Genomic DNA, 24,026 nt, shown 5'->3' with positions numbered 1-24,026 from the left:
CAGCTTCCCCAACTGTGAAATGAAAGAAAAAGAAACTTGTTTACCTCCTAGGGTGTCTTCCTATCATAATAGACATAAAAGGCTTGGGAAGGACAAATGGAGCAATCTGAGGACATTCTGGGCAAGAGTTAAGATCAATTAGGTGGAGAATTAAAGTACATGAGGCTTGAAATGAAAGCGTGCTGCCAAACCCATCATGCCCCACCCCAAAATGAGGGAAGAAAATAGAGGAAAGAAAGCTGAAAACTGAAAGAAGAGCCTAAGGTGAAGAGTACACCAAAGAGGTGTGATTTAGTCAAAGAGGAAATCTGAAATATCTCTATAAATCAACAGCAGTTTGCCCTGAGACTTTAAGAGGCAGTAGCACATTATAAACTAAAAGAGAGATATATGTAATCTGCTTGAGGACAAAGGCTGACACAAACAGAAAGGAAAAGAAGAAGTAAATAAGGATAAAGAGAGTAGAGTATATAGGATAAATGTGGACTAAGTTTAAAAAGCCTGGTTCAAGGGATAAAACAAAAGCTAATCTAAAACAAAAAAGAACTCCCTCCCCTTCCTACCAAATAGCATTACACAAATAGTTAAGCCAAAATGGTTATCAGGTGGTTTCTTGCAGGCACAATCTTAATTAGCAGTTTTTTTTAACTTGGTTTTAGAATACATAAGATGAGATTCTGGGGAGGACCAGTAAAACAAAATAAGTCATGGATCAGAACCATCCAACTTGTCTACAATAGAAAGTAAAACAAAAGCAGACCTTTTCTCAGGGCTTCTGAAGCCCTGAGTAAGGAGGACCCATGGATGTATATTTGGGAAAATTATTAAGGTGAGTCAAGGCAGATGCACCTCTATTTTTGCCTCTCTCCAGTGCAGTTGACAGGGTTCTTTCATTCTAAACAAGCAAGGGACCAATACTGCCTTCCCTTGCCTGTGACAGTACCTCAATTTCCCTGTGCTGAGAGACAGCCCAGGGGAGCAAAGCACAATAAGTTACAGAATTAGAAAGCAACATGATCAAAGTTTATTTTCAAGGCAATATGAATGAAAAATAAGCCTTCAGGATGGAGGCTGACGATTGATGTGTTCGTTCTCTGAACTTCAGCATATGATTAGATAGTCAAGGCAAAGGCAAATGAAACCTGAGTTACCAGCATCCATCTTGGTCATACATCAGGAAATACCTTCCCTACCACCAGCGTCTTCCATGGAATTTCAGAATTCAAGTCCTTCTCAGCCACACAGGAATAACTTGTGGCTTTCAGGAAGACATTAGGCTTGTTTGAACTACACATGAATTGGTTATTGAATATTTTTATTTGAAACTCAAGAGGAAAAACACAGCTGAAAGTAAAATGGCCCTCTCACCCCCACTTCCTGCCACCTTGCCTTTTCCACACTGATAATTCCACATTCCTAAGTCAGCACAGCAGGTAGGCACATCCTGTGCAGATGGGAGAATACTCCCACTTCTTTGTGTTCTCAACACATTTTTCTTCTCCGTGCCTCCTTTTTTTCAGAAAAGAGAAAATTTTCCTAGCAATAAGGCCTTGGATTAGAAGAATCAGAAATGGAAAATATCCTGGTTGGATAGCAATCCTACTTCAGCTCAAAGTGAACAGTAGTGGAGGAGGTTGGATAGGTGGAGTAGCTGTAGAGGGAGCCTGTTTCATTCTTGGGGGGTGTATCTCCATTCCATCAGCATCTTAGGCGCTGGGCCCTGGAAAAGTGGTTTCTGGACACATCTTAGTACCTGTCACCAAAAGCTCATATCTTCCATGACATAGGAACATTTGATGATTTGAAAATAAAATTGCAAGGCAGTAAAAGGACTGTCTGTACGCTCAGAGTGGCAAGTGGAAAATTCGGGGGGATTTTCAAAGTCCTTCTATTAAAGGAGACAGAGGTACACAATCATTCTCTTCAGTTTGAGAAAGAAAGAACCAATAGCATTTCCTAGGAAAACTGTACTAACCTCTCAGTTGGCTACCGATTCTATACCCCAGCTGCCCCTACCTGCTTTACTTTTTTTTCTGTGAAATATAAGTGATCACAGTTTTCCCTGGAAGTGAGCCCTAAGACTTTTATGCTGTTCATTTGAAATGACCTAACACAAATATTTTTGTTAACTTTGAGTCCTTGAATAAAAAAAAAACAAAAACTGGTTATAAACAGATACTGATACAGTTGGTGACATTCCTGACTCAAAAGACAAATCTTTCAATCTAGTCCCCTGGAATAGTATTTGTAAATAATGAATTTGTGTGTAAGGGAACAATTTCCTGTAAATCAATGTACCTTACTTTAGATTTTAATTCAATACCCCCCAAAACCACCCCTGTCCTTGGAAAATAAGTGGTGTACAAATTGCTTGTGACCTTCATAGGAAAAAGCCATATGCTATTTGGGTCGATTTATCTAGACTTTCATCCCTTTTTCATTGGAAACCTGTATTTCTCGATAATGCTCCAATTAAACTAATAGAGCAAAACAAGTTTGGGATACCTGTGTTGATAATAAGCGGACATAGACTGATTCATTGGACATTTTCATTGAAGGATGCAACTTAATCAACAAACAACAACAGATGCTTTTAATGATGGCATTGCCATGAAATAAAATGGCTTGGTTTTCCCAGTTTCAGACCTTCTCAGAGCTATTTCAGTTATTAAGAAAAAGAAAAATAAACAACAATGACTTACCACAACTGAAGACAAGCATGATGAAACCTATCAACAGAAAAGTCCTTTTCAATTTTAGCCATAATAGCAGAAGCAAGGGGTTGAAGTGACTCTCACTTTTAAGGTAGATTAAAATGGCGAATTTTGTATCCCTTTGAGAGAGCATTTGTAAAATTGTATGATTCTGCTCATCTTTTTAAGGAGAATATGGACAAAAACATTTTCATTTTATTGTTTTGCTGGGTGGGTGTATTTATAAAAGTTCTTACAAGATATCAAAATATGTCATACTTGAATTCACCCCCTCCACCATTCTCCTTCATACCTTCCTCCACCCATTCCTGGAATAGTTTCAAAAGATACTATTTTTCTGTTTACACAAATGTGTACACAGTATTTGTACCATATTCACTCTCCTTCACCATTTCCCCTACCTCCTCCCCTCTCCCATTGGTACCAATCCCCCCCTCCACTCCCAGGCAGGATCTGTTCCACCCTCCTGTTCTCTCATTTTGAATAATAAAAAGAAGAAAATGACATTTTTGGTTGTTTAATATAGCTACACAGGGAGTTTCCTTGTGGCACTTGCATGCTTGTATGTGTTGTAGCCTGATTTAGTTCATCTCCTCTTTTTCTTCTTTCTGCCTTAGTCCCTTTCTTATGGAGGTCTCAAACAGATTAAAAATTCTATATTCATTCTTGTATAGAGAGTACATCAACCATAGACACCTTCTTAACTTCCTTCTTTTACCCTCCCCTTCTCATATGTGACCTCCCTTATTGTGACCTGTTTTTCATAATATTGCTGTATTTGTATTAGGTCTGTATTCCATATATGAGAAAAAACATGTGACTTTTGGCCTTCTGTACCTGGCTAGCTTTACATAAGATATCGTTCTCCAGTTCCATCTATTTACCCACAAATGAAAAAATTTCATTCTTCCTTGAGGCTGGATAAAATTTCATTGTATATAAATACCACATTTTCTGGATCCATTCCTCAGTAGTGGTGCATCTTGGCTGTTTCCATAACTTAGCTATTGTGAATAATGCTGCAATAAACATGGTGTGCAGTGTCTTTGTTGTAACCTGACTTACATTCCTTTGGGTATATTCCTAGGAGAGGAATTGCTGGATCATATGGCAGTTCTAGTTTGAGCTTTTTGAGGAGCCTCCATACTGTTTTCCATAATGGTTGTACAAATTTACATTCCCACCAAGAATGTATCAGGGTTCCTTTTTTTCCCTCACATCCTCACCACCATTTGTTGTTGTTTATGTCCTTGATGATAGCCATTCTAACAAGAGTGAGGTGGGATCTTAATGTGATTTTGATTTGCATTTCCTTTATGGCCAGGGATGGTGAGCATTTTTTCATGTGTTTTTTTAGCCATTTGGACTTCTTCCTTTGAAAAAAATCTCTGTTCAGAGAACTAGCCATAAAGAAAATGCAAATCAAAGCCACACTAAGATTCCACCTCACCCCTGTTAGAATAGCCATCATCAAAAACACCACCAACAACAAATGTTGGCGAGGATGCAAGGAAAAAGGAAACCTCATACACTGCTGGTGGGAATGTAAGCTAATACACCCACTCTGGAAAACAATATGGAGGCTTCTTAAAAAACTAAACATAGATCTGCCATATGATCCAGCAATCCCACTCCTAGGGATATACCCAAAGGAATGCAACTCAGGTTACTCCAGAGGCACCTGCACACCCATGTTTATTGTAGCACTATTCACAATAGCCAAGTGATGGAAACAGCCAAGATGCCACACTACTGATGAATGGATTGAGAAAACGTGGTATTTATACACAATGGAATTTTACTCAGCCATGAAGAAGAATGAAATCTTGTCATTCGCAAGTAAATGGATAGAACTGGAGGACATCATCTTAAGTGAAGTTAGCCAGGCTCAGAAGGCCAAAAATTGTATGTTCTCCCTCATATGTGGACTTTAGACCTAAAACAAATGCAGTAATATTATTGGACATGGGTCACACACTAAGGGGAGAATACGTACAGGAGGAATAGAGAAAGGTAGGAACCCCAAAAATTGAAAGTGTTTAATGTGCCCACTATAGAGGACCTTTAAAATGACAGAGGTCACTATGGGAAGGTGACCAGGAAGGAGTGAAGAGGTCTTGTAGAGATGAATCAATTTGGGTTGTAATACACTTGTGCAATGCTAGGCATCTCTCTGTATAGCTATCCTTATCTCAAATTAGCAAAAACACTATATCTTTCTTATTATTGCTTATGTCTTCTCTTCAACAAAATTGGAGAAAAGGGCAGAACAGGTTCTGCCCAGAAGCAAGGGGGTGGGGGTGGGGAAAGGGAGGGAGTGGGGGGGGGGCAAGGGGGAGAAATGGCCCAAACAATGTATGTACATATGAATAAATGAATAAATTTTTAAAAAAAGAGAGAGAAATCTCTGTTCAGTTATTTTTGTCGATTTCTTCATTGGGTTTTTGATTTTTGGGAAGTTTAGTTTTTTTGAGTTCTGTGTATATTCTAGTTATTAATCCCTTGTCAGATGTATAGCTGGCAAAGATTTTCTCCCATTCTGTGGACAGCCTCTTCAAATTAGAGGTATTTCTTTTGTTGTGCAGAAGTTTTAAATTCCATGCAGTCCATTTGTCAATCCTTTCTCTTACTTGCTGAGTCTTTTGAATTCTATTGAGGAAGTCCTTGCCTATGCCTATTGCTTCCAGTGTATTCCCTGCTCTTTCCTGCACTAGCTTCAAAGTTTCAGGTCTTATATATCAAGTGGTCCTTGATCCACTTTGAGTTAATATTTGTACAGAGTGACAGACATGGATATAGTTTCAGTTTCCTGCATGCAGATATCCTGTTCTTCCAGCAACCTTTCTTGAAGAGGCTGTCTTTTCACTATTGTAAGTTTTTGGACCCTTTGCCAAAAATCGCTGGGCATAGCTGTGTGAAGTCACACCTGGGTCTTCTACTCTGTTCCACTGGTCTTCACATCTGTTTTTGTGCCAGTTGCTATGGCTCCTACACAAATAAATGAATGTAATACAGCATATTAGCGGCAGCAATGACAAAAAACAAATGATCATCTCAATAGATGAAGAAAAAGCCTTTGACAAAATTCAGTGTCCTTTCATGATAAAAGTTCTGATGAAACTAGGAATAGAAGGACTGTACCTCAACATAATAAAGGCTATAAATGACAAGCCTATAGCTAACATCATATTAAATAGAGAAAAACTGAAACCATTCCCCTAAAGTCAGGAAAAAAACAAGGGTGTTCACTCTCTCCACTCTTATTCAATATAGTCCTGGGATTCCTAACCAGAGAAATAAGAGAGAAAGAAGAAATAAAAATTGGAAAGGAAATAGTCAAAGTATTCCTATTTGCAGACGACATGGTCCTATACCTAATAGACCCAAAAAACTCTACCAAAAAACTCCTAGACACCAGCTTCAGCAAAGCAGCAGAATACAAAATCAATTTACAAAAATCAGTAGCTTTTCTATACACCAATAATGAAAGAATGTAGGAAAATAATTCCATTTACAATACCTTCAAAACAATAAAATGCTTAGGAATAAACTTAACAAAGGATATGAAAGACCTCTGTAAGGAAAACTATAAACCATGAAGAAAGAAATTGAAGAAGACTACAGAAGATGTAAAGATTTCCTATACTCATGGACTGGTAGAATCAACATAGTGAAAATGGCTATATTATCAAAAGCAATCTACATGTTCAACACAATTCCCATCAAAATTCCAATGACATTCATCACAGAGATTGAAAAATCTACCCTAAAGTTCATTTGGAAGCACAAAAGACCATGAATAGCCAAGATAATATTGAGCAAAAAAGAGAAACACTGGAGGAATCACAATACCTGACTTCAAAAACATTTTCTTACCTAATAGCTTCTTGTGCTTGCAGAAATCAAATTCCTGATTCCATAAAATTTAGGCTTTAGGGAGGAACACTGCTGCTTCCTGGTTCTTAGGAATATCTGAACCAGCTGAGATGAAAATGCAGTGCACCAGCAGAGCATTTTGACTTTAGAGTGCTCAATTATGTCCCAGGAGCTTTGGGGTCGGGGGAGGTGTATAGTTCCCAGAGGGCTAGAGAGCAGTAGGGAACTTGGAATAGGTGCAAGGAAAGCTGAGACTACTAAGTACAATGGTTAGCAGAAAATAGAAGGTTAGCACTGAAGTTAAAGGGCGAGTCCTCAATGGTGTTTCCATCTTCCAGAAGCAATGTTAGGGGTTATTTTCCGAAAATCGTATGTGCTAAGAAACACCTTTCTTCTCTAATGCAAATAGGATGACAATTTAGATTACAGTTTTCAAGTTTGTGACTTTAATATCATATCCTAGCCAAAATGTCTTATTCCATGACTACTATGTGACATTTGGCAAGTAATTTTAGGGGAGAGATTTTTTTTGTTTTGTCTTTTCTTTTTTGGTGCTGGGATCAAACCCAGGGCCTCACGCATGCTAGGCAAGCGCTGTACCACCGAGCTACATCCCAGCCTGGGCAAGTAATTTTATTTGGTCCTCATTTTTGCCTCCAACAAAGTGATTACAATATTTTCTGCCCTAAATAACCTCCAAAGGGTCTGGTAAAAATCACTGGTATCATTTGTATAAGTTATTTTGTTCTTATGTTAAATAAAGATACTTTGTTTTATTCTAAATACCATGACTTTGAAGACAGTCATGATTCTAGCACATTGTAAGATTAATAAGACGTTTCTATAGAGCACTATGGTTCATAAAGCATCTTTTTTCATGCTAACTCATTTGGTACTTAAAAAAATACTAAAATATAAAACAGGTATTATTTTTCCATTTCCTGAGGAAAGAAATGAAGGGCCAAAACATTTAAATGATCTTTTTTAGGTCACACAATCCAGGAAAGTGGACTTAAAATCAATGATTTATGATAATTATAAATAATCTTTCACTCCTCCTCGGTGTCAGTTTTATCAGATCACTAAATTTGTCTATACTTCCTAAACCAAGTTGGTAAAAATCTAATATTATACCTTTCAAGTCTTGAAATTTTAATGTACAAATAAGACTATTACCTGTCTGTTGGGTTGTATGTCTAGGTGTGAAGGATTTGACAACATGGTAAAACACAACTTTGCCACTGTAGAAACAAGCTGGCTTAATAAGGAAGTTCTATTTCTAAATCTACAATAGGAGAACTATTAATATTCAAACATTTAGTCTGTGAAGACCTCATGATACTTTTTTTCCTGAGTTACCTTTTAAGAGTTCCTTGGGGACTTTCTTATACAGTGTGTTCCCACTCCCCTGGTCTCAGAGTACACCCCTAATCAATCACAAAGGGCCAGTCAGAATCCTTTACTTGAGAGTCATGGCAGGGGTTAGATTTTTCTTCTCTAATGGATGGGTTTTTAATGTGTGTATTTTTGGGGCTGCAGGTCTCGTCACATGAATTCCAGAGCAGAAGGGGTGGGGCGGGGGGAGAGAGAAAGGATCTGAAGTGGTCTAAAGTAGAGACTTGGGAAAAGAGAGGAATTGCAATGAGAGGTTTACAGATTTCCTAATCCTAGTTCTAGTGCCTCATGGGGACTTGAGGTATCCTTGCTCTTGGGTTTTAGAACACATCCCTGAAGCCTTACTAATATATGAATCTGGATTCAATGTGCCTAAGACTACCTTTCCAACCAACTGAAACAATTGTTCAAAGTCATTGCCTTCTCAGGCACAGCATTTTACCCTCAACTCTTTAATTCATGTCATATGTCCCAAATACAGTGAAGCACTGATGTAGTCATGTTGAAAACAGAGTGGAAACTAAGAGGAGGAAATGTGGTCTGTAGGTTATAGAGTGGCAGACTAAATGTCAAGAGCTTTGTTTCTGCTTTTGACATGGCCACTGGCCTAGGTGCTTGGCTCTCTGCTCTCACCCTAGAACTCAAGAAATTAGATCTGTTCCCTCTTCATATGAACATGGCCTCCCATGGACCCCTTCTGATAGTAGAGAATGTCAGTAAAGAAGAGAAGCCATAAGCAGATGCAGAGTGAGAGGCTAATTTCACAATTGGTTCATACTTTCTTGTCTACAAAATAAAGGCCAGAGTTTAAGTCAGGCTTGATAGTCTCAGTTTCAATTATGGGAATCTAAGCCAAACTACTTTTAATCTTTAATGTTACCAGCTCAACACAGAGGAAATCAACACAGAGGAAGGAGTGGTGGACCCACAGCTTTTCCTGTGTCTTTGAGTGGAAGTGATTGCTTCCTACATCTTTCCCTGCTGTTTCCATGGAGTGATCACTAGTTTTAAAGAACTGGGACCTGCAGACACTCTTCAACCCAAACTCTTCTGTTTCCCTTTAGGATTTTCTGATTGGCTCAAAATATCACGGATGCTCTGATTTATACACATCTCGGTCAAGAATTCTCCTCCAAATGAAATAGTTCGGTAAAAATGAAGCAAAACATTTACAGGATGTATATGTTATCAAATGTTGATAAAAGAAATCAAATACACCTGAATAAGTGGACTGACACACTGTATTCATAGATTGGAAATTGTAATCTAATGAAGATACTCTCCCTCAATTGATCTATAGGTTAATGTAATTCTTTTCAAAATATGAGCAATTTTTGTAGACATAGGCAACTTTATTCTAAAGTTTGCATAGAAAGATTCAAGCCCGAAAATTGTTAAAATAATCCTGACCAGAAGACTAGTATTGATGAACACTATGGCTTTATAGTAAGCAAGACTGTGTGGTATTGGCAGAGGGACAGACACACACATCAGTGCCACAGAATGGAGGACCCACAAGTAGATACACACAAATACCTTGTTTGATTTTTGAGAGACGTCAAGGGCAAGTTGATGGAGGATAGCTTTTTCAACAAATAATGCTGGAACTCCTGGACACCTATAGGTAAGAAAAGCAAACCTTGAGTTAAATCTCAGATCTCATGCAAAAATTAACTCAAATTGGATCACTGACTTAAAATCAAATGTAAAAATATAAAACTTTTAGAAAAAAAAGCTTAGAAGAAAATCTTCTGGATGCAAAAGTAGGCAAAGAGTAGCCTTGCCAAAATTATGACCCATAAAAGAAAATTGATAAATTAGACTTTATCAGAATAAAGACAAAACTAAAACACTTTGACACTGCAAAAGGCTTTAATAGGATGAAAAGACATGCTACACACTAAGAAAAAAGTGTTTGCAAAGTACACATTTGAAAAATATATATAGTCTCTTAAAATATATATACTACTCTTCAAACTCAGAGGTAGGTCAGGTGTGGTGACTCATGCCTGTAATTCCAGCTACACTGGAAGTGGAGATAGGAGGAACGTAGTAAGGCCAGCCCAGGCAAGAAGTTAGCAAGACCCTATATCAAAGAATAAGCTGGGTGTGGTGGCACTTTGCCTCTAATCCCAACTAAGTGGGAGGCAAGGATAGGAGGATCATGGTTTGAGGAGACGTTATCTGAAAAATAACTAAAAGCAAAAGAGGGCTGGGGATATGACTCAAGTTGTAGAACACTTGCCTAGCAACCACGAGGCCCTGAGTTCAAAACCCCAGTACTGCCAAAAAAATTTTTTAAAAACCCTCAAAGGTAAAGTCATAAAAAATAGCTCTATAGAATAGGGAAAGGAATAAGGAGATATTTCATCCAAGGGGATTTATAGGCAAATACACAAACAGAAAGGCACCCATCATCATTAGTCACTAGGAAAATGAAAATTAAAACCCAAATGAAATATCACTACATGCCTATCAGAATATCTAGAAAACAAAAGGTGACAACAGATGATGGAAATGATACTAGGTCACTCATATATTTCTGGTGAGAATACACAGCTACCCTGGAAAGTAGTTCGGCAGTTTCTTATAAAATTAAATGTTCAGTTACCATAATATCTTCAGTTCTTTATATTCACCCCAGAGAGATGGAAATTTATGTTCATACTAAACCTTGTATATGAATATCTATAGCAGCTTTAGTCATAATAACTCCAGCATGGGAACAATCCAGATGTTCCTCAGCAGATGATTGGTTAAACATATTATGGTATATCCAAGCCATAGAATTCTATTGAGTACTAAAAAGAAATGGTCTATGTATTCACACAGCTTGAATACCTCTCAAAGGAGCTATCCTAAGGAGAGAAAAATCCAAAACCCTAAAAGGTTACATACTGTATCAATTTCCTTTTTGCTGCTATAATAAATTACTACAAACTTAGTAGTTTAGATAATAGGAATTTATTATTGCATAGTTCTGAACATCAGGAACCCAAAATCAGTGACTAAACTCTTAAAAAGTCAAGATATTGGCAGGGCTGGTTCTTTCTGGAGGCTCTAGGGGAGAATGCATCCCTCATCTTTTCAGCTTTCAGAGGATGCCTACATTCCTTTGCTTGTGGCTCCACCTTGGTATTCCCACAAACTGCTTCCAACACTGTGTCTTCTACTATTACATCTCTGATCTTCTTGCTTCCTTCAGGATGTTTATGATTGTACTGGACCCAACCAGATAATCCAGTACACTCTCCTTCACTCAAGATCCTTAGTCACATCTGCAGAGTATCTTCTTTTTTTTTTTTATAGTGGCATTGGGGTTTGAACTGAGGGCCTCATGCTTGGTTGGTAAGCACTCTTACTGCTTGAGCTACTCTGCCAACCTGCAGAGTATCTTTTACCATATAGGGTAATGTATTCAGGGGTTCTGGGGCTTAGAATGTGAACATCTTTGCTGGTCCATTATTTAGCCTTTCGTAGAGCTGCTTAATTCCATTTAGATAACATTGTAGAAAGGACAAAATTATGAAAATGGAGAATAGACTAATGGATGTCAGGATTAAAGGAGAAACAAGGCAGGAAGGGCTATAAATGGACAACACAGAGGATCCTTGTAGTGATGGACTGGTTCTATGTCTTGACTATGGTGGTGCATACACAACCCTATAGATAAAATTGCAGAGAACTAATGATACACGCACACATACACATACACATAAACACAAATGAATATAAATGCAGCTGAAGACATTTGAACAAGGTAGGCAGGTTTTTAATATCCTTATCTGGCTATTGCCTATGGTTTTGCAAGATGCAAAATAATAATTGAGGGAAACTAAGCAAATGGTATATTAGCTCTCTTTGTACTACTTTTTACAACTGCAAGTTAATCTATGAATATGTCAAAATAGAAAGGTTTTAACACCAAACACATAAAACAGAAAGCCATAGTTTTTGTAGAAATGTAATGATAACTTAGATTACTGGATCCGAACTCCGGGTGGTAGTAAGAACTATTTGTGGGAGTGGCCATTAGGACACACACCCGTTGACCACATCATACGTAGATCTACTTGATTAACATTTTGTAAGATAGAGGCTGGGGACTCCATCTTTTAAACCTTCTCAAGTGATTTATTATCAAGTAAGTTTTGAAAACCACTGCATTTATTCTGTGGTGCTTTTCTTAAGATTTGCATGTAGTTCTTTTTGTTTGCATAAAATGTTAAGAAGCCCATGGGCCCATCTTACCTAGATGATAAAGGAAGAATGAACACTCTCGACATCTACTCTTCAGGTGGAATTCTGAGTAATAATGGGAGAAACCTGTGAAGGGCAGCCTGCAGGAGGTCCATGTAGTCCCAAAAAGGTGTCAATTAGCCGGTGGGGGAACTGCCCCTTCTCCCAAGAAAGGGCAGAACTGCCCTTTCTCCCAAGAAACATCTTTTCTCACCAAGGAGACACTTCTCCTTTGACATCCATCTGCCAAAATCTCCTCCCTCAGGCAATAAAAAAACCTATAAAACCCAATTTTCAATCTGACTCAGCAGACCACCAGTTTCCAGGTCCGGCTGCATGACCCCATGCACCCTTTCCTTTCTCTTCTCTACAAATAAAACTTCTCTGACCTTTGCTGCTCAAGTCCACCTTTGATTTCTATCTAAGAGTGGACCAAGGACCCTCACCACCCTAGCTCCCAAGTGTATCATCTTGGCAACCATGAAGTGATACTTCTTTACCTGAGGTTGGCACAGGTTGTACCAAACTGGAGGGGACTGCCTAGGAAGTGGTGGTGATTGTCAGGCACTCTGATGGAGTCCATCCTCCAGGAGAACCCACCCCCCACATAGCTACAATGGAACTCTCAGGCTGACCTTTCTCTCTCTCTCTCTCTCTCTCTGGAGGGTTTCTCTCTTGAGAACCTGGGGAAAAATCTTTGAGCCCTCTATGGATGTTAAGGCAGGAACCTGAGAAATCAAGAGTGGCCGGGGGCTTGTACTGGACTGCCAGTGTTACGTGGGTGTAACTAAAACCTCAGTGCACCAGGCTTTTTTTCCTTTCAATTCTCGGCTCCCTCCCTCCTTAAACTCTCTTCCTTTCAGATCTGACCCACCAAGGAGGAGATCAGAAAAAGGCTGGTAGGAAGGAAAGTTTCTTTTCAAGCTACAAGGGTGATCTGGCTGGGGCAACTCCCCAGTGAAGGCTGAAGATGCAACTTCCTGACCCTCCCTGAGGTTTCAAAGGTGGCAAAGTAACAGGACTCATCTGGCTATGCCCGTGCGTACAGACAATCAGATCTCTACACTTTCTTCACAGTTCCCATGGCCTGAGGGTGGAGGCCACCCCTCACTTCCAGGGCTGGACAGCAGTGATGACCAATAATCCCTCACGCATTGAGCCTGGGAACTCTCTTTCCCCAATCCTCAGCATCTCCTTCTTCTTTCCCAAGTAGATCAGGATCAATGGCTGCCCCCTTTGTCCAACACAGGAGTGGGATTCGTTCTTTAGCCAAGTCTGGGAGAGATCCCTATGTCCCCTGTTCAAAACATAATCCTTAGACTATGTCCTCAGGAGCTCTCATGTCCCTTCTACAGCCCCCATTTCAACTGAGTACACCAAAAAGAACTACTCTCCAACTTGGGCTTAGCTGTTTTTGTTAGACATCTGGTTGATCTGATTAAGCAGGTTCCCATTGTCTGCCCTCAGGGGAGAAAAGAGTGCATTACCTGAGAGCTACCTAAGGAGATACAGACCTCAACAGTATTCTCCATTTTTGTCCCTTACTGCAGCAAGAAACAAACAATGCCATCAGATGCTCCCTCTCTTTTCATATAATATATGCGTCTCACAGGATATATAGGGGGTCAAAAGTCTGCCTCATCAAAAGTCCCCATTCATGCCTCCACAAGGGTCCCTCTCTAGCCATGTGAACCCTCTTGGTTGGTTTTGAACTCCTCACTGATAGAGTTCTTTTTAAATTACAAGCCTTTTGCTGGTAGAGGAGAACAAGGTACTGGGGTCACAAGGCAAAATAAGATGAACAGGCAAAAAAAATTGATCAGGGTCACTCCAGCTGGGTGGCTGCAGCCAGATATATCTAAATGTCTTCCCCATGACCTTATAGGTGGCAGTGGTGGGAGAGCACAGGAGAGGGATAGAGGGATGCCCCCTTCCATGTAGAGGATCTCCTCACCTGAGGACACCTGGGTAAGAGGAAAAATCTCCTCTTAAGGTGATCAATTTTCCCTTGTTTCCCCTTTTAGATGGGGAATCAAGCTTCCAGGATCCCAGAAGGATTCCCCCCTTGCCTGCTTACTAATACATAGGAAAGACCTTGATCCAGAAAGTCTAGAAGCAACTCAAGTTTTACTGCACTCAGGCCTGGCCACAATATTCTCTGGGAGATGGGGAAAAATGGCCAAAAAGAGAAAGCATTAATTTTAATACCATTCTTCAATTAGACATGTTCTGTAGAAAAGAGTAAAAGTGGACTGAAGTCCCATATGTTTAACTTTTCTTTTTCCTAAGAGACCACCCAGAATGGCTAAACAAATACAGGCTAGATACCCAGACCATGGTGAGCCTCTCAAAAAGCCCCCAGACTCTCTTGCGGAATCAGAACCCAAAAAAACCATGCCCAAGAGCTCCAAACAACATCAAAGGGGACCTCTCCATGGCAGAAATCAAATATCCAGGAGAACCACAGGGGATATATCCCACCCTGAGGAAATTGGTTGATTCCCCATCAACTCCCCCTCTACCTCCTTACCCAGCCACCTTGTACCCCCAAAATCACCCCACAGTACTCTACCTCCTCCAGCTAATTCCTGGAGGGGATAGAGCTCACATTCTGTTTTGATTAATGAGCTTAAAGAAATTAAAAAGGATTTAGGAAGTTACCCAGAAGACCCAATCAGTATATGCAGGCATTCAGAAAAGTCAGCCAAAAATTTGAACTAAGCTGGAAAGATGTAATGATATTGTTATCTCAGACCTCACTTCTCTGAAGAGACAACGAGTACTAGATCAGGCAGCAGCTGGGGACAATTATCACTTAGATAAATGTGGCCCAACAGGCCCATCTCAGACTGGGCCCTTGGAGGAGGAGAGGGGGGAGGGGGAAGAAAGACAGAGACACTGGATACCTAAAAGGGAATCCTGATTCCCAGTTCCCACAGGAGATCAGTCAGTGCCTAGATATGATCCTAAAGTGGGACCCTGAAAATGGCAAGGATGAATGAACCTGTAACCACTTCATCCACTACATTCTTGAAGATCTAAGGAGAGCCAAGATAAAACCCCTTGATTATTTCCAACTCATGGATGTACAACAAGGACCTTAAGAAAACCCAGTAGCTTTCCTACAAAGACAAGGATACTTTTAAAAAGCATACCAACATTGCACTGGAGTCATAGGAGGAGGAAATCATCCTAAAAGATAAATTAGTAACACAGTCAGCCCCAGATATTCATAGAAATCTTCAAAAGCTGGTGGCTAAAGGGAGCAGAGATCTAGACCAATTGATCCATGTAGCCACATCAGTATACTATAATAGATATAGTATACTGTACTGTACTATAATAGGTACTTAGAAAAAGAAAAAAAGGACCTAGAAAAGGAAAGAGAAAGGATAAATGGCAGGAGGCTCTGATCACAGCACTCCATGAAGTTCCCCCGGGGATAGTCCAAACCTGCAGACATATTTTCAATGTGGACAGGCAGGTCATTTTAGGAGGGAGTGCCCCCAGAGGAAGCTACCTCCAGGACTCTGCCCCATCTGTCAGGGAAATTACTGGAAGGCACACTGTCCTCAGTTCCCAAGGGAACCAAAGCCAGAGCATCCCACCCAATGATAGGTCCCAGGGCCTCCCATCTGTGCTCCTGTGACCACCATAAAGGCAGATGAGCCCCGGGTGATACTTACTATTGAAAAGTACAAGGTCAGCCTCTTTATCAATACCAGAGCTAGCATTTCAGTTATTCCTTTCTTTCCTAGACCCAGGTCCTCCAAGAAAATAAATGTTCCGGGTATACCAAGCCAGTCCCTAGACCATTATTTCAATCAGCCTCTAGCCTATCCCAGGGGAGATTTTCACTTCTGTCACTCCTTTTTAATTGTTGGAGACCTTCAATCTAAATTGGGGGTGCAGCTCCTTTTACTCCCAGGGGTGTACTTTTGCTTGTCCGTGATAGGGGAACAAGTAGGCCCCATGGTGTGGACAGATGGACATACCGTGGGGCAGGCACAAACAGCAGTCCCAGTCTAATTCATCTCAAGGACCCTTCTTGGTTTCCCCATCAAAAACAATATCCTTTAAGACTGGAAGTTAAGGAGGGGCTAATTCCCATAATCAAAGACTTAAAGAGACAGGGACTGCTAATAGAATGCTCCAGCCCATATAATACTCCTATTCTCAGGGTCAGAAAGGGACCTAACAAATGGAGGCTAGTCCAAGATCTCCGCCTGATCGATGAAGCAGTAGTGCCTCTCCACCATGTAGTTCCAAATCCCCATATGCTTCTAGCCCAAATACCACTGGGTACTGCTTATCACTCTGTCCTGGCCTTAAAGGATGCCTTCTTTTGCATTCCCTTACACCCTAAAAGTCAACCTATTTTTGCCTTTGAGGACCTCACATGAAAGACTACACAGGGCACCTGGACTGTCCTCCCCCAGGGATTTAGAGACAACCCCCATCTCTTTGTGGTGCTCTAACCCAAAACTTGGCAAAATGGCAATATTCACAGCTACTCTGCTACAATATGTAGATGACCTCCTGCTCTGTGGACCAACTGAGCCTGTCATTTCTGAGCCACTGAATCCTTACTAGACTTCCTAGCAGATAGAGGTTAAAGAAAAAAGTCCAATTGTGTCACTCTAGGATTACATATTTAGGTCTTGTCTTAGAGAAAGAAATGAGGGCTCTAGGAGTAGATAGGATCTGTCCAATCTACTCCTAAGAATCTGAAACAATCGTAGGGCCTTTTGGGGAGAGACAGGGTACTGTAGAATTTGGATCCCAGGATACACAGACCTATCCTTTATATCAGATCTTTAAAGCAGCACAGAAGGCTCCCCAGCCTTTTATTGAATGGAATGAGAAGTAAAAAAGTACATTCTACCAGTTTAAGGCCCTTATGAAATTTCTAGCCCTGGGTCTCTCTGTACAGGACAAGTTTCAATCATATGTCTATGAAAAGAGGGGACTGGCCCTGGGAGCAGTGACTCAGCTCTGGGGCATCACTCTCCAGCCAGTGGGCTACTTAACCAAAGAATAAGATCAAGTTACCAAGGGATGGCCAGAATATCTTCCAGCAGTCACTGCAGATAGCCTTCTAGTGTCTGAGCTCAAAAACTTGTCCTAAATTGACCCCTGACAGTTTACACCCCACATGACCTAGGGGGAATTTTAAACTCAAAAGAGAGGTTACTCTAATAGTTTTAAGGATAAAAGCATTGATTGCAGCCTTAGCTGGAATAAGCTGTGGGGTGGTTGCCAATCATGTAACTGCCAAAAACCTAACCAAAGTAGTGGAGGGCACCTCAGACCAGGTAGGCCTTGCCATTAAGGACATGCAAAGGTCTTTGTCATCCCTTGCCTGTATGATCATGAACCACTGCCTACCCCTAGATTTTCTTTTGGCTAAACAAGGAGGGGTATGTGCCATCACCAATACTTTCCATTGCACATATATAAACACTTCAGGCATTGTAGAGGAATGTGCAGACTACATTCTCTAACAGGCTAAGTGGCTCTGGGAGCAATCTCTTGAAACTCAGGTTTCTACATAGGTATGGGATCAAATAAAATCCTGGCTCCCCTCCAGGACATAGTTCCTACCCTTTCTGGGCTCTATACTTGCCATTATTCTCTTGCTTGTGTTTGGGCCTTGCATTTTAAACTTACTTGTCAAGTTTGCTTCTTCTCACCTAGAATCCATCAAACTACAGATGCCCTTGATAGAAATAAAAAAGACCTACTACTGTGGTCCCCTTGATAACCCCTCATGATCAGCCCTGCTGCTGCGGGCCCCTTTGTCGCCCCCTGTCAGCCAGAAACAGTTACTAAATAGATTTCATTGTCCCTATTCCTGACAGCAGTTAGAGCAATCATTGAGCTGTTAGGGGGACCTGTAGGCCAGACTGCAGGAGATCCACGTACTCCCAAAAGGTGTCAATTAGCCAGGGGGAGTAATGCTCCTTCTCCTTCCCAAGAAACATGTTTGCACAAAGGAGACACTTCTCCTTCTACATCCTTCCTCCAAAATCTCTTCCCTAGGGCAACAAAAAAAGCTGTAAAACACGACTCAGCAGACCACTGGTTTCTGGGTCCCACTGCATAATCCCATGCAGCCTTTCCTTTCCCTTCTCTAAAATAAAGTTTCTCTGACCTTTGCTGCTCGAGTCCACCTTTGATTTCTATCTAAGAGCAGACCCAAGGACCCTCACCACCCATGCTGCCTTGCAAATCTCCTGGGGCACCTCAAGTAGAGCCCTAATTGCTGATCACATAGAGAGAGGAATGAAAACTTCTGCCAACAATATTTGTCAGGCAATTAAAAACATTAGGTTTTATTTGTTACGGAAGTTTATGGATTCAGGGACTTTAAACAACTCTAATGTGCCAGCTTCAGGGTATCTGATGCCTGTTACTATTTATTAAATTAATAAAATTCACTTTTGATATGTTGTAGAGTCACTCTAGTTTATGGGGTATTAAGTGAGAAAAATTGTGACAGTGTTCAAGTGAGAACCAGTGGAATTGCATGCCTCTTGAAAGATAATCTAAGTCTGTTGCACATCTCAAATGAAAGGGAAGCTCACAGATGGAGTTGAGTGATCTAAAGCATATGAGATAATCCTGTGCCAGTTAATGGTCATGTACAACTGAGAAGGGTTTTCTGCTTCGTGCCCTCAGGAGTTAAGGAGTGTATTAGTCAGCTTTCTATCACTGTAGCCAGATACCTGAGATAATCAACTTATAGAAAGAAAAAGTGCATTTTAGCTGACAGATTTAGAGGTTCCAGTGGGCAATCAATTGGTGCCATTATTTTTGAACACATGTTAAGGCAGCACTTCATGGTGAGGGCATGTAGAGGCAAAACCACTCACTTCATGGCCAGACAGCAAAAGAAGAAGAGGAATAATAACAGACCAGTATCCCATAATCCCCTTTAAGGGCACAGCCCAATGACTCACAGACCTCCCACTAGGCCCTACCTCTTAAAGGGTTCCTATACCTTTCAATAGCCCAGTTCTGGAGACCATGAATTTAATACTCAAGACCCAAACAATAGCAAGTAGGAATCAGTTTTCCCCAGTGGATAATGAGCTTCCCCAGCAGATATCAGGCATAAAAATGGGCATTGTAGAGAGCAGCTGTCTTTGGAGTACAGTATGGTAGCTCTTAGCTCTAGTCCCTGATACTGAATTCAAACTTTAGGAACAGATATGTGGCTTATTTGGTCCAGGAATAATTTATTCTCTATTCCAACAGTATGCCACACTCTTACCTTACTCTCTTACACCTTTATTTAGACCAAGTCACTGGTCTGGTCATGAGACTACAGATACTCAACTTCTTAAACCTTGGAATCTAATCCTTAAAGACTAGTAGCTTTTGGTGTTTCTTCAAAAAGTCTGGACCATACCTTTCATAACCTTATTTTACACTGCACATTGGCATTCCCCTGTGATAGCATACTAGAAAGGAATGTTGAGCCATTAATCAGCTAACTAAAAGGGGTGAAGAATTTAGTGTTCTCTGGATGTGCCTGCAATTTCCTACAGGTGAGCAATCCATACAATACTGTACTTAAAAATCCAATATGATTCACCACAGGAACTTAATGAGCATTTTGAGAACTATGACAACATTACTCTCCCATACCTGCCCTTTCATACCAAAGGGATAAAGGCCAAGATTGTTTCTCTCCAGTTTATTGTTAGCTTTTCTTTTCCTGGGTCAAAGGCTTTCCTTTGACCTAAGAAACTCAACCCAATATCATCATCCCCATCTCAGTTTCCTGACCAGCATCTGCCCTGAGTCTCTTGGGTATGAGATAATGTTTAATCAAACCAGAAAAACTTGGCTGTGATCTGAATCACTGGTGAATACAAGGATTGTGTCCCATCCACCTGGCTTTTACTGTAGGATTAATGTGCTGAAATAAGGCAGGAGATCCTGTGACAACCATCAAATTTACCATAAACACCATAATTTATTCCTCCCTTGAGACTTTTAGTAGGCTGGGTATTCTGCTGATCTGGTGTTTTAATTCCATGTCAGTTGCAGAGGTAGAGAATTCAGTGGGTTCTCAGCAACATCTCAAAGGCTCAGCTAGTGCTCACCCCGAGGTTGAAACCTGTAGTAAATAGCTGAGTTCAATGTCACAACCATTGCCCAGAGCTACTTTCTTCATGTTATTTCCTTAGTACAGGTACATTCTTATATTCTGAAGAGCCTTCCCAATGTTTCTTTCAGATTTTCTTTATAAATCCCTTAATTGTTATGGAATAGCCCTGTGGGAGATATCAGGAACACTGCTTTTGAATGTATAGAATATGATCCTTTAAATGTAAAGTGTCTCACAGTAGATAATATTATGTACTTGAGGACACATGCTTTTGAAAACAGACCCTGCTATTTCTGAGACTTATCACTCTAGCTTATATGAGGTTCAAGTTGATGTCAGTTATGGAAGACATGCCCTACCAGAGAAGAGAGTGGGCACTGAGACAACCACAAAGCCCACCTTGTCCACTTTCCTCCAACTACCTCTTGTTCAGACTTTCTGTATGTCTACCTACATGAGTCTGCCTCCAGTGCTTTCATGCACCCAGCACTTTTCTACTTCTTTTTTCTTATATTATTTCATCTTCATCTTTGCCTACTTATCAACATGAATTACATACCTTAACCTCTGAATATCAGCTCCTTTCCATCATCAATACCCAGTTCAAGTTACTCTTCCTCATCCATGCATCGAGCACTTAGTACACACCGCTTGATGTGCTGCTTTGTAGCATGCATTATGAATAAACAAACATGCCCTCTACTTTGTGGAACTCACTGTCTATTGAGAAAGGCAAACAATAAGCTGGAAGTAAACAAGTTAGAAAGAATGAGCAATGAGAGGAGATAATAGGGAAAACCTACTTGAAGAGGATGTTGACATTAAACTAAGACATGAAAAGTGAGAAGAAGTCAGGTGTCTTTTGGAAGTGAGATGAGACCAGGTACCTGGCAGAAGGAACATCATGGAATGGGATTTGACACAGACTTTAAGAAGCTCACTCTGACTATGTGTGGAGAATTCATGAGAGGAAGACAGGATGTGAAGTGTGGTGTGGGAGAAGTCCAGGGAAAATAATAGATGATAATAATGGTAGTAAAAATGGAGATAAGTGATGTACTGGATGCAAAATGTGAGGGACGAGGAGTAGCCAAGGATGGGTTCTTCCCAGGATTCAGTCTTGAAAATTGTGAATAAAGCATTCCCAACAAATGTAGGACCCTTTATATCTCTTCCCAGCCTAGTACCAGTCCCTAATAAAAGATCAAAAAGTATTTATTCCTTTTCTGTTTTTTTAAAGACACAGTTCATTCTATATACCACTTATTTGGCAGTAACTCAATACTGTCCTGTGATATCTTTCCCACTGTGTTTTAAATAAAATATAGTGGGATATATCACCAGATAAACATAAGAGGATCAAAGCAGAATATAACTACATATGAAACCCAACACTGTTTGGAAAAGAGGGGGAGAAGAGGGGAAGGAACTTATACAAAGTACATTGTATGTGTATATAGAATTATCACAATGAAAGCTCTCATATTATCAATGTATATTCATTTACAAATACAATAAAACTAAAAGAATAAGTAAAAAAGAAAAAAATATATAATTTACCATTCTACAAAATAGCCTACATAGCTTTTGGAGGGGATAATAATTTCTTTCTACAATTGTTAAGCCATACCAACAAAAAAAGAAGCACCAATTAGAATCTGTCTTTATGACTTTAATTCCATGTAACATTCTATTATTGATTAACTCTGCACTTACTATTGTTGGGTACATTTCCAAAGGTGCAATGCAGATGTCAAGTGTGACCCTTACTTAGCATTGTGAACCAGAGGGTAACAGGCAGAAAGACTATGCTGAGGAATGCTGAGGCTAAGCAGGAGCCATGTGTCTGGAATGCACAGCAAAATTGGGAAGGGGTACCCTGGGTAGATCAAGTGTTGTCACAGTTAGGGTCATTTGCACATCTAGGGAGAGAGGCAGAGGAATCTGAGCTTACCTATTGAAGGTTAGGAAGAAGGGAAAGGATAGATAAACTGCTAAAGGAGGAAGAGAAGTGAAGGTTGTTCCCATCATTTGTGGTTTAGGCTGCTCAACTGGAGATCTCAGGTGGGACCCTAACTTGTGCATTCTTGTGTAATTAATGGGGGTCTGAGGACCTCAGGATGGCAAGTGAACTTAAAACTAGCTCAGTTAGCAAGTGCTCCCAGTGAGATCCCATCCGACATCAGTCCCGGGCCTGGGCATGTTTGAGAAGAAACATTCAGAAGGACCATGCCTAATATGCTGGGGGAATCGAGATGATGTACTTACCTGGAAATATGTGAGAATGCCCCAGCTGTCCATCTCCTATATCCAGGTGGAAGGTCTACTATTAAGAAAAAGAAAGTCTTAGCTGGATGCAGCTCGATGGCAGAGCACTCGTCTAGTATGCATGAGCTTCTGGGTTTGATCCCCACCACCACAAAAAAAGAAAAAAATTCTTCATCATAAATGCTTGTATTGAGTAAACATGTCCAAAAAGTTGTGAAATCAACTTAGTAGACATTCTGCTGTGACTAAAATAGTAAAACAACAAATACAGATTATTCAGTTTTTCCACTTTGGAAAAAGAAACACTGAATCAATTCAAGCCATGATTTGAGCCTATGATCCCTGCCTATTTCTCCACCAGAGGAGTGGTCTGAATGTTAGCATTGCTACCAGTCATTTAGAAAGAGCTACAGTCTGGTCCCTACTGTGCAGAAAGACCATGTTTAAATTACTACAGCTGAGTCAACTGACTGAAAATTTTGGTCAATTATCTGTGGCATGGCTCTTTGAGGAAGTCACACAGATGGGATATAAGCATTGGCTGGCTCTGACACTCGTCTGGTATTGACAAATGGGTCACCAGTTACAGAGACTGAATTTTGCTGCCTGTGTCCATTTCACCTCCAGACAGACATATGCTCTTTTATTCTTCAAGTCCTAAAGTGAAGATAAACATTGCCAAACAAAAATGACCAATTGAGAATGCAGAATGGAAAGGAAAGAAGGAATCATTGCCACGCAATGGCTGCATGGGAAAAATTCTGGAACTAGATACGTTCAAGCATGTGATTAATACAGGAAAAATAAGTTGATGAGTTTTCCATAGCAAACACTACAGGTTTTCTTTTGTTGTTGTCGTCAAATATGATTCTATAATTTAGGAGCCTATAGGTTACTTTGGGTAAAAATGTTTCCTTTAAAACTTACAGATACTATTTCATGATCTATTCATGAACTGAAAATAATATGTACATGTAGATAAACAGTTCCACAATATGGCAGGTACCATAAATAAGGAGTTTAACTTGGTCTTGTGAAGTTACCAAAATTATAGTTCAAAGGAATAATCTTAGAATGATCTAGATGAAACCAAATGTATGTAAAGAAACAAGCATCAGTTTGGTCTCAGCTTCCATACTAAATATTATCAGGTCATGGAACTGCATCCATGAACTTTAAAGGGAAGCATCATTTTCTTATTTTATAACAGCATACAATTCCCACAGCAGCCATACCTGCCAAGGTATGCGTTTGTTGGTCTTGTGCAACTTCAGACTAAATACCACCTTGATTGCATGGCTCCCTACAGAAACATAAAAGGAGACTCAGTCAGGAGGTTTGTCTGGATGGGGACGCAGCAGTCATTCAAAATGAAGTCCAGTCTAAGCAATGCTCAGACTCTCACCTACATAGAG

At 40.3% G+C, this 24,026-nt stretch overlaps 1 long non-coding RNA gene across 1 annotated transcript; it reads right to left on the bottom strand.

Annotated features, from left to right (window-relative positions):
- Window positions 1–5,088: 5,088 nt before the first annotated feature.
- LOC141411318 (uncharacterized) lies at window positions 5,089–22,790 on the bottom strand. The gene is made up of 3 exons (XR_012436090.1): window positions 22,612–22,790; window positions 9,522–9,603; window positions 5,089–5,702 (listed from the first exon to the last, which is right to left on the bottom strand). It is a non-coding gene; the product is annotated as an uncharacterized lncRNA (long non-coding RNA).
- Window positions 22,791–24,026: the final 1,236 nt, after the last annotated feature.

Source organism: Castor canadensis, chromosome 10 (genome assembly GCF_047511655.1).
Source record: "Castor canadensis chromosome 10, mCasCan1.hap1v2, whole genome shotgun sequence".
Lineage (NCBI taxonomy): Eukaryota > Metazoa > Chordata > Mammalia > Rodentia > Castoridae > Castor > Castor canadensis.
The sequence above is the reverse complement of the archived record's forward strand: the minus strand, read 5'-3'. Positions and strand labels throughout refer to the sequence as shown.